The sequence below is a fragment of the Charadrius vociferus genome, unplaced genomic scaffold (assembly GCF_000708025.1).
Source record: "Charadrius vociferus isolate BGI_N301 unplaced genomic scaffold, ASM70802v2 scaffold298, whole genome shotgun sequence".
Taxonomy (NCBI): Eukaryota; Metazoa; Chordata; class Aves; order Charadriiformes; family Charadriidae; genus Charadrius; species Charadrius vociferus.
The window spans coordinates 3590710-3601479 of record NW_009649936.1 but is presented as its reverse complement, the minus strand read 5'-3'; positions in this window follow the sequence as shown (position 1 = coordinate 3601479).

Genomic DNA, 10770 nt, shown 5'->3' with positions numbered 1-10770 from the left:
CTGCTGCTGTTTGATACTATTCCTGGCTCCAGGTAGGTAACTCTGTGTACCTGTGTGCAACTCCCCTAGTTCAGTTTCTTGAAGTTCAAGACAGCTCACTGACTGCCTAATGAAGCCGTATTAAAGAACGGATGGTGAAGCCACGCTCATGCTCATATATGGAGGTTACAAAGCAATATACCTCTTACTAGAGCATGGCAGTCACAGGAGGCTTCCTAAAAGTGCTGACAGTGAAACTTCTCATTAAACAAACAAAACTGTAATTTTCTTAGTGCTTCCTTCAACTTCTTTTGAGACCAATAAGGCTGTCATGTTTCATTAAGCTGTACTTAATCAGTCTCTCTTTATAGCAAATTCAACCACAGACCACTTAGTCTCTCAAGTCCTGTGCCACTGTGATTTAACACTTGGCCTCACCCAGCACACACCATACCCTTCTATTTCAAAGGCCTCCAAACAGTGAGATTTGAGATGCTTTAATTCCAGTGGTATTTGCCTGAACTGCAAAAGAGCTGTAAGACCGGGTAAGAGCAGTCTTGTGCCTCCTAATAAAGGTGGTGCATGCCAGCTAGGCAAGGGGAAAGTACACTTAAAAAATGCTTTTAAAACAGCTCAAGCACTGCTTCGCCAATACATTCCTTCAGTGCCTAATAATAATAGCACATTAGCTTCTAATTAAACATGAGGCCACACTCATGAGTCTTGATTTTCCATGCCATCTTTCACAATAACAGGCACCAGCTATGCATTACATAGAAGGCAACACAGCTGGCACTGGAAAAAAAAAACAACGAAGGGATTGCAATGACCTGCTGCCAGTATTGGAGTGGGTATTTGTCCCTGTGAACCAGCCTTCCTTGGGGGCAGGAGGGGTGAATGGGGGTGCTAAATTAGCACTAATGCAGCAATTATGAATTACTGTTTTGTAAAGGTCTCCTGCGGGTGACTTTCCTGGTCGTATGTGCTCTCCTCTGACTTAGCTGAAGTCCTAACTGGGCTGCTGACCTAAAGCTTACAGGCATTTCTTTGCCTCTTTCCAGGCTCAGCTGTGTTCTTCAAAAAACTGCCCCCAAAGTATACAGAGCGACCTAATGGCAGTATTGGGCTTTGTCACTACTTACTAAAGAAAAAAAAAAAAACCAACCCCAAAACACTCTACAACAAGAAAAAAGAACTCCCCAGACCCAACTGTAAATGCACACACTCGCTATCATTTGACTTCTTTTCCCTCATTGAGTTGACAGGTTGAACTCAGCTGCCCCATGTCTCAGAGGAAACCTGTTCCCCACACCACCTTCTGCCAGCTTCCCTCCCTCTGCTCCAGCTCATGCCCTGAAGCAAACCAAGGAAACGGTGTGAACCAGCTCCTGAGCCACTGGCTCTGCCCACTCACCCCTCAGGCTCCAGCCCTCACGCAAACCCCTAAAACGTGCCCAAACCCTCCCCGCATACCCAGGAAGTGGCTGTGAGAGGTGGTGTGAAGGCACAGAGGGCACCACGGAGCTGAGCCTTGCTCCAGGTCCCCCGTGCTGCCCGACTGCTTCCATAGCAGCAGAAAGGGCTGCAAGATGAACATGAGCTCCTCTTGCTCGCCCTCCAAAATCAGGTAGAGGTTGCTTGTGGGGTTTCTGTGTACACCGTGCTCACGCCTGCTTCTGACCATGGGTGGCTATTTCAGCCCAAGGAGTAACGAATGCAGGAAAAAAAAGATACAGTGAAATGGCATTAGTGACCATAAGCTTCAACTTTTCCTCTATAGATGTGCTTTTTCAACCTGTGTTCTGCCTGCGGGATGGCAGTCTGGGCTTGGTGCCGGCTCCCTTGCGCAGGAACCCCAGCAGCGAGGAAGGTGCCTCACACCGTCCCCATTCCACGCTCCTCCATCCCGGCCTCCCCCTCTGGGGGGATAGCACGCAGCCCCTGATGCATCACAACAGTTTGTTCCCAGCACCCGGTAACTTTATTTACTTGCTACTTAGCACCAGGCACTGCAGAGCCGTGTTTCTACAGGCCTCGAGAGGACTCGACAAGTCTGCGGTTCAAACATGCTCAGCAGCGGTGGCGACGAGGGGAGAGGAGAGGATAGGATTGCTGGGTGATTGCAAAGAGGCCCGGAGGCAAACCTCAGCCCTTTCATTCCTGCCTCCACTCTTGCACCACCGCCTTGGCTCTGCGCAGCAGGGTTGCAAGAAAAACAAGGCATGTGGGAGCTGCTTGACAAGGTCTCCTTTAGCGGGGAGGTCCGTGGAGGGGGATATTGGCTCTCCTCCGTGCTCCTGTAACCCCAGCTGGGTGGCATAAGGTGCCAACCGGCTCGCAGGTATCCCCCAAATAAACCCAGGCAAAGCCTTTGGGTGTCATGGTGCTCTGCTGCTGGGGTGCAAACCTGCGTCACCTCCCTGACTGCCCCTGGGCCCAGCTGCTGATCAGATCCCACCGCCCCTGCGCCTGAGAGAGGGGGCGTCCAGCCTTTCCCCTTCCCTCCTGGTCTCAGACAGGGACGGCTTTCTTCAAGCAGCATTGATTTTGATCTGTTTCTTTGAAGGAGACCCACACAAGTGGGGAAGAAAGACTTCTGGGCTTCTTTACACACAAGTCCTGGGGCCAGGCCTTGGAGATAAGATGTCATCCCCGCTTAGCCTGTCCTCCTGTCCTGTTCTTTGGCCAAAACCACCCTCATGCACACCTGGGTCTCTGTGTGAAGCCTTCAACTGCTTTTGCCACATGGATTCGGTGTTGCGGAGGGATGGATCACACACAGCCTCTCTCCCCTCCCTCCTTCCCCTCTCCCTCCTTTTGAGACACACTATAACCTGGGGGCTGTGGCAAAACACCGAACGCCCGGCGCTCCTATCACCGACCCAAGCCAGGGAGGGAGGGATCCACAACCCGAAGTGAGTGCTGATTAACCCGAGCAGCATACGAGCAGAGGAAGCCCTTTCAGCTGGGGAGGCGGCAGAAGGCAGATCCCAACACGTCGTCGCACAGCGGCTGAGCGTCAGGGGCTGTGGCAGCGAGACGCGGGGCTGAGGGCAGCGTGTTGGGGCTGGGAGTGGCACGGGACGGCTGTGCCAGCGGGGAGACAGCCACCATAGCCAGCTGGGGCGGGAAGCCATGGCTGCTGCACTGCAGAAGCCCTGAGCTTGTAGGGAAGCAGGCGGCCAGGCACTCAAGCGAAAACGGGGTTTAAAATTACTGCTGCCACCACCTTGTGTTTTTGAAACACTGTGGGAGAGGCTTCCGGGCTTTTCTCTGCTGTTATGTAGAGCAAAGACCATTTAAAAGCTAATAAAGAGCAACTCGCGATCTGCACAGAAGCGCCTGGCTCTAAGAGGCTCGAGTAGAAACACGCAGAAACATAAGATAGATGCTACAGCTGTGGCAATGACAAGGGCAACAGCGCTCTGCACTCTTCCCTGGAGAAGCAGGCAAGGAGTTTTCAAGCGCTGCTCCCTGGGGCACACTCTGCCCCACAGGCAGAGTAACCCTCAACGGCGGCAGGAATAAGGGCCCACGGGCTGCAGACACACAACATGCACAAGGGACAAATTTGCCCAATGAGTGTGTGTTGTTCCCCCCCCCTCCCCAGTCTCCATCACCTTATGGGATCAGAGGAAATAAATCCTAGCAGAGCCAGTTTTCATATGAGTTCATGCCCTGACTCTGCCTCAACAGGGACTGGGTCCAATACACTTCCTTTTTATCTATTTAAATAGGATTGCTTTTCTTAGTCCACTAACAGGCAAAACATGCCAGGTCCTGTGCTACCATTACTGATGTCTGCCATGTGTTTTAAATCCCCCAGTGAGGCTGGCTTTGTCCCAGCATCATCTTGCTCTTTGCAAAGATGCTTAGCTAGGGGCATCCTAGGAGGTTAAGCAGGCCACAATTATAACTGACTTTGGAAACATTTATCACAGTAGCTACATCCAAAAGCACACGTGCAATGGGGTTTAGACATTTCCAAAATCAAAGCCTAGAAGTTTGCATGCGGTGAATATAAAGGCTGACTTCAGCCTAACCTTAAGTCTCAGGAGCTCACAAAAATCTCGAACATCTTCCTTTAAAAAAAAAAAAAAAAATTTAAATCTAACCAGCAGGATAGTCCATCCCAGCTTGAAGAAGATGCTAGATGCCTTGAGATTAACTTAGCCTCACCACCAGTTTCCCAAAGCAGTAAAGCCTTTATTCCCCACTATCTTCCCACTAGGTCCCAATTCCCCAGCATGACAGCGTATAGGGATATGCAGCCTGGTGAAGCTGGGTTACAACTTGTATAGTACCTTCAGAATAGGTGAGAGGTACCAGGCTTTCTCCTCATGTTCATAGAATGGCTAGAGTTGGAAGGGACCTTGAAGATCATCTAGTTCCACCCCCCCTGCCATGGGCAGGGACACCCCCGACTAGACCAGGTTGCTCAAAGCCCCATCCAGCCTGGCCTTGAACACCTCCAGGGATGGGGCTTCCACAACTTCTCTGGGCAACCTGTTCCAGTGCCTCACCACCCTCAGAATGAAAAATTTCTTCCTCATATCTAATCTAAATCTACCCTCTTCCAGTTCGAAGCCATTCCCCCTTGTCCTGTCACTACATGCCCTTGTGAAAAGTCCTTCCCCAGCTTCCCTGTAGGCCCCCTTTAGGTACTGGAAGCTCCTTGCTTTTCCACACAAGGATGTGTGAGTCCATGCCCCAGCTGAGCTCCCCCATGGGAGCAGTAGGGAAGAAGAGGAGGAGGAAGCTGTACTGTATGGCTACTGCTGTAGTGGTAATGGTGGCCTGGGGAGCAGAGCCGCAAAGGGCCACCGACCGCTGAGGAGCAGCCAGGCCTTTCTGTTTCCACTTGAACTAAATCCAGATTCAGATAGTGGTTTATTAAGGAAAGGCAGTACTGCGCCATTACTCTCCAAGTCAAACCATCACCTCTGTTCTCCCCTCACCCTTTGGGCTCCTGATGCATTTCTCAGTGCACCGATTCCCAGAGAAGAAGTTTGCTTCAGTGCAGCAACCCAGGCCGACCAGCACAGATGCAGACAAGCTCCCTTGTCACAGCTACAACCCACATCACACATTGCCCGGTCTTTCACCAGAGCAGTTTCCAAAGCAAAATAGCTTTGCAGAGTTGCAAAACGAGGGGCTCGCTTCCTATCCTTGGCTCCGCCAGCTTCGAAGAAAGAGAGAGGTACAGAACTGTTCCTGGCGTCCCCTTCCCAGGGCCGCGGCAGTGCCAAGGACACAGCCCCAGACACGCTTTTGGCGCAGAACCCATTTCTCCTTCCTCCTCGCAGCCCTGCCAGGACCAGGCAGCTCTGCGGCGGCCTGGGTGGCGAGCGAACCCCGGCAGGCCGCACGGCGTGTGCCGGCACGCACCGTGCTACAGGTGGCTCCGGCTCACCGCTGCCTGCCTTTCCATGGCAGGAGGCTCCTACCCAGACGAGGCTGCCTGAGGTTTTTCCAGCCAGCTTTTTTGGCAGGGAGGCAGCGTTGCAAGATGCCTCTGGACTTTCTCCATTCATTTCTCCCCATTAGTAACCAAAACAGCTGGCTCCAGCCTTGAGCCAGGGTAAAGCCTGACGGTGAAGGCAGTGGTAATTAACCGTGCTGGCAGCACACCCAGCGAAGCAAAATGGCTGGGTAGTCATCATGGCTTGTAACCAGCCTGTGCCAGTGGGGAAGCTGAGCCTCCCTGGTCCTCTCCTTCCTCCCTGTGAGCTTCTCTCACCTCTCAATTAGTTGCCTCCTTCCTGGAAGAATTAAAAGGAAAAATAAACTAAAAGGCCAACAAACACAGAGGAACACACCGACTTCTCCCCTCTGGCGGAGACGTGAGTCTGAAGGGGGGTGGCCCTGTTTCCCCCTGCCAGGGTGCATGGGGGCAGCCAAAAGGCAGGGGTGAAGCGGGGCTGGCTTGGGGTCAGGCAGAGAGGGCAGCTCCCCGGTGGCAGCACAGCTAGCCAAGGGGACTGGTTTGCTCCATGTTTTGGGGGTGGTGGGGCGATGCCAGGCCCTGGACAGGGTCTCACCAGGCTAGAGTGGGACAGAAAAAGCTGCTCCAGGGGAGATTGTCATTCCCTTAGTGATGGCAACCCATTTCCGAGGGATTTCATGCATCTGACTCCCATAAAACCAGAGGGACGCCAACCTAAGGGACTTGGCCAGTGCTGTGCTTGATGCCTGCAGGTGGCTGGGACCACTCCTTGAGATGATGCCACTACCTCCGCTGCCTCCTGCCCTGCGTTGGGACCAGGCTGGGGGATGCACCGCAGCACCCTGCTGCCTCCCACGAGCCAACATGCTCTAAGGCACCCAGAATAAAATCCACAGGGCCTAATGTCAGGTTGTTGCCATGTAAAATTCTCAAAACTATGCTCTAAGGTGTGCTGGAAGGGGCCCTCAGGCGTGCCACCAGTTTGTCCCCTCTGTGAGCTTGCAGTCAGGGCTCTCCCTTGGCCCCTCTCCCTCTGCCCTTTGCTCAACTGCTCTGATGCAGCCAGTGTCACAGGTTGGCACGAGCATCACAACAAGGCGGGACGGATTCCCAGAGAAGAACCCAACTTGCCGATCAGCCCCGTGGCAAGCATGCAGCAACCCCAGCTGCCGCTGCGTCCCTGCTGCTGTTTGCGAGCAATTAACAGGGACGTGGGACAGGGTGAGGCTGGGCGAGGTAGGAGACCAGAGGCAATAAGGACAGGATCTCAAGCTATTTCAGCTTTTTAATGGGGCTCTTTCTTCACTGTGATCACAGGGACGGTCGGATGCCTGTACATGTGTACCTACCGACACAGGCTCACGCGCTTGCCTACCTGCACACACGGGCTCACAGGCACAGGCGAGCTTGCTCTCTGCCTGCACGCACACGGTCACAAATGCAACATTCGTTTCTTATTTTCACAGTAAGAATTAGCCACTTTTCAAGGCAGGGAGCTCTCAGACCACCACCTCCACCACACTCACCCCAGCACAAGCCACGTAATGACAGGGCTGTGATTTTTTGCTTTCAGAAACAGACTACAAAAACACGACAAAGGAGATGGCAGTAACACACCGCTGCTCGTGGAATGCTTTGCTAACCTAATCCCACCGACCACTCAGTACCACAGCAGTTTGCAGCTCTCCCCTTTAAGCTACTCCATCCCAGCTCCCTGTGGTCTATCAGAATATCCAAGATGACTAAAGGCAGCCTCAGGGTGTATCCCTCCAGGCTGCCACAGGTTCGAGTCAGACACATCACAGCATTGCCGCAACCCTGTAATCCACTCCCGTGAGATACTGCCGCTGTCAGAAAGAAATCAAATCCTGGCTTCAAAAGAAAGAGGAAGAAACACCCACTTACGGAGCCACAAACACTGGTATGGTTGTTCCCATTCAGGTATTCCCAACCTGGTAAACACAATCTGGATCAGACCAGCATTCCCCAAATTCAGCATTTTCCCTCAGAGTTTCCTGTGTTAAAAGCCTACAGAAGAATCAAAACATAATTGTGCTCTAAGCAGTTCGGAAATAAAATGCCAATAGCAAAAATGCCCTCCACATCCCAGTCACTTATCACAGTGTTCACATTACCTATAATAAATATTTAAGTATTTCCAGAATCCTATGTTGTTCTTAACAGCTATATTTTTTTAATATTTATATATGCATACATATTTTTATATACATACACACACACGTGTGTGTGTATATATATATATATATATGAAAACCCTTGAAAGCATGTATTTGATCAGTCTAAAGACATGCTGCCTCTGGATTCTACTTCTACCTCCTGTTGTGGCAGAGTAAGTTATCTTCACTTTCTCTCTAGCAGTCACACGAGATACGGGATACAAACTCTTACAGTTTCCTCTATGATGCTACTTACTGACAACAGCTCCAACCCCATCTCAACCCCAATCCAAACCCAGCAGCAAGGACTTGAGTCCAAAATGGTACATGCAGCTGCTGTTCCTGCATCGCCAAAAAGTGGGGGAGCTGGCACTAACTTATTTACTTTTGACCTTATATCTTTGCAGTGATTTATTCCTCCCCCTGTCCTCCAGCTGCTGTCTTCAACACACTTTTAAATAACTTTCTCTGCTGATGCAGCAACAGCTTCAAGTTTACACTAAAGGGCAGTCTTTGGTCCATAGAGAAGGTATTTACCAAGTATTTCTCACAGCCCAATGCATGCACACACAGAATAAGCAGTCAGTCGCAGTGCTAGACTGCTTTTAGAAGCAGTGACATATCAAGCCTCCTCCTGCCCTTCTGCTGTTCCCCAAGCTCTGTTTGTTTTCCTGTGTTTGCTCTATACCTCAAATATGTTCCAGGTTAAGAAAATTCACCAGACACCAAGATGCAAGGGGCAAAAATTCCCAGACAAGCAGACCACGGCCTTCAGCAATGCTAGATTTAGTTATCTCAGCTAAAAATGTTCCCTTGCCCCCTGCTGATCCTGGTGGGTGCTAAGGGCTCCATGCCTGGCCACTCCTCGCCAGCCACGTGGTGAGCAGCAGCTGAGTCCCATTGAAGCGCTAGAGGATTATGGCTTCCTCGAAGGTCTCCCAAGCAGCTTTAATTATCTTCCTCAATCAGATATCGAAGGTCCTCTGCCAATAGCGAGTGATGGGAGCAGACCCAGCCAGGGAGAAGATGCACTCCCAGGCAAGGCTGCAGCAGGGTGCTGCCACCAAGTCCCCCACCCTGGCAGGGCTGCCCGAAGTGGGAGTGAGCCCCAGCACTTCGGCTCCCCCTGGAAAGTTTAATTTCTGGAGAGGGCTGTTCTGGGGAGAGGCGCAGGCCAGCTCTTGAGAAATGCTGGGGCTCTAGAGGCAGCTCTGCTGCTCCCTGCAAGAGGATAGGAGGTGAGCGAGGCAGAGGATGAAAGTCATTGCTGCTGCTGGAGAAACTTGCCAGTAGTCCAGAGCCAGCATCAGCTTTTGGGTTTGCCCACCCTCAGTGCTTTTAACTCCTTAATGACCTTCCTGAACAACCAACCCAATCCTCCTATTTTGCCCAAAAGGCATTTGGCTGACAGCAGTGAAGTTAAGATGTCAGTACAAACGCTTCTCTGTTGCCAGCAGAGTTTGGCTGCAGTATCTGAGTTGTGACACGGTTAATATGTAATGAGGTTATTAATATTATATTGTGACATACTTAAGATCACCAGATTTCCACTGAATATGTAATTGTTGAGGAGCCAAGAAATAATCCTTTAACTACGGATTAAATTTAGTCCTATTTGACATCCCATCCTTTGTTCAAGCCATTAAAAGAACCCAGGCCAGGAAGCTATCCTTGTTCCTCACCGGAAATGCTCAGATCCAGCTGAGATTTTTTTTTTTTTTTAACATACATGCAAATAAGAAGTTATGAGGCTCTCCAAGGAACGGCTGCTCCAAAATAGAGCCTACTTTGTGCCTAGGTTACATTACATGGTGTTCCCTTGTTTTAAGAAGTGCATTAAGTTGCAAACATATCTGTCCCATCTTACTTTGACCTCATTCTTGACTGCAAAACTTCACCCAGCAGACCTTAAAGACATCTCCTAGATGCCTACATTTTCTTGTCCCCGAAAGCAGCAGGTGCCAGGGGTGCTGTCACCGCAGGGTGACCCGGCTCTACCTCCTGGGTGCGTAGGTGTGCCTACAGCCACCACACACGCCAACAACCCAACCTGCCCTTCTTTTCCTTAGGTGTGCCAGCTGCCACTGGAAGAGCGCTTAAGCCTGCTGTCTTCACCTCCTGCTCCTCTTCTGGGTCCTGCCCTTTGAGTCGTCAGTGATTGAAAGCATCCAGAATTGAAGGGTGAAGCCTCAATGACTCACGGGGGGGAAGAGGGGAATGAACACAAGGGACAGGCCATGTGTTTCAGCCCCTGGTGCGGATTTTTCCTCCCCTCTGTATCCTGCAGGGCTGTACCATCTGCTCCTCTGGCAAAGCTGTTCCAGCATTTTGTGGGAGTACAGCTGACAACACCCTCTGTAACTCAGCCCACCTGTAACTCAGCCCAGTCACTGCAGTTGCTTTCCCCTCGATCCTCTGCAGGGACCTTCTCCTTTTCTTCTCTGCCACCTATGATGGAGGACCCGTGAGATCCTTCTTTCATTTCCTCCTGCTTTTGCTGAACCAAGTTACTAAGGATCTCTCTCTAACAGCAGTGAAATGGGGCGAGACACGGTAAACTTATTGATTCAATGAAAAGAATGCCAACTCCCAAAACAAAAATATGGAGGAGGAAGAAGAAAATCAAGGCGGCAGCTGGGAAAGAAAAGCACACTGTGGAATTATCCAGCACCCCTGTAACAAAATCAGTTATTCAACTACCTGTGAGGGCATCTATTTGCATTATTCATAGGGTATTAATTACACAACTCTTTTTTTTTTTCTCAAATTTTTTTTTTTTGAGTCTTTGCCATCTCAGCTCAACACCTGCAGCAGGTAGCCCAGCAGCGCTTTGCTGCCTCCGCTCCCCCCAACACAGCCTATTCAGTTTTCTCCTCCTGCCTAATTATGACAATTACTTTCTTATCCTCCTCTTTTTATTTCCCTTTACTTGTATTGTTTGAGCCAGCTATTACAGCTTTAATGTTCTTGTAACAAAGTTGTTCTCTGCAGAGACCCCACCCAAGATGGCACCCTGATATCAAGCTGGTATCAGGTAACAACAGCACTACAGCTGGAATCAGCTCTCCACCAGGTGTTTTTTTGACAGCTTCTAACAAAAAAGAGTTTGTGGGTTTGTTTTGCTTTCTTCTGACTGCTACACCTCTCCCATGGCCTCCTCTTACCGTC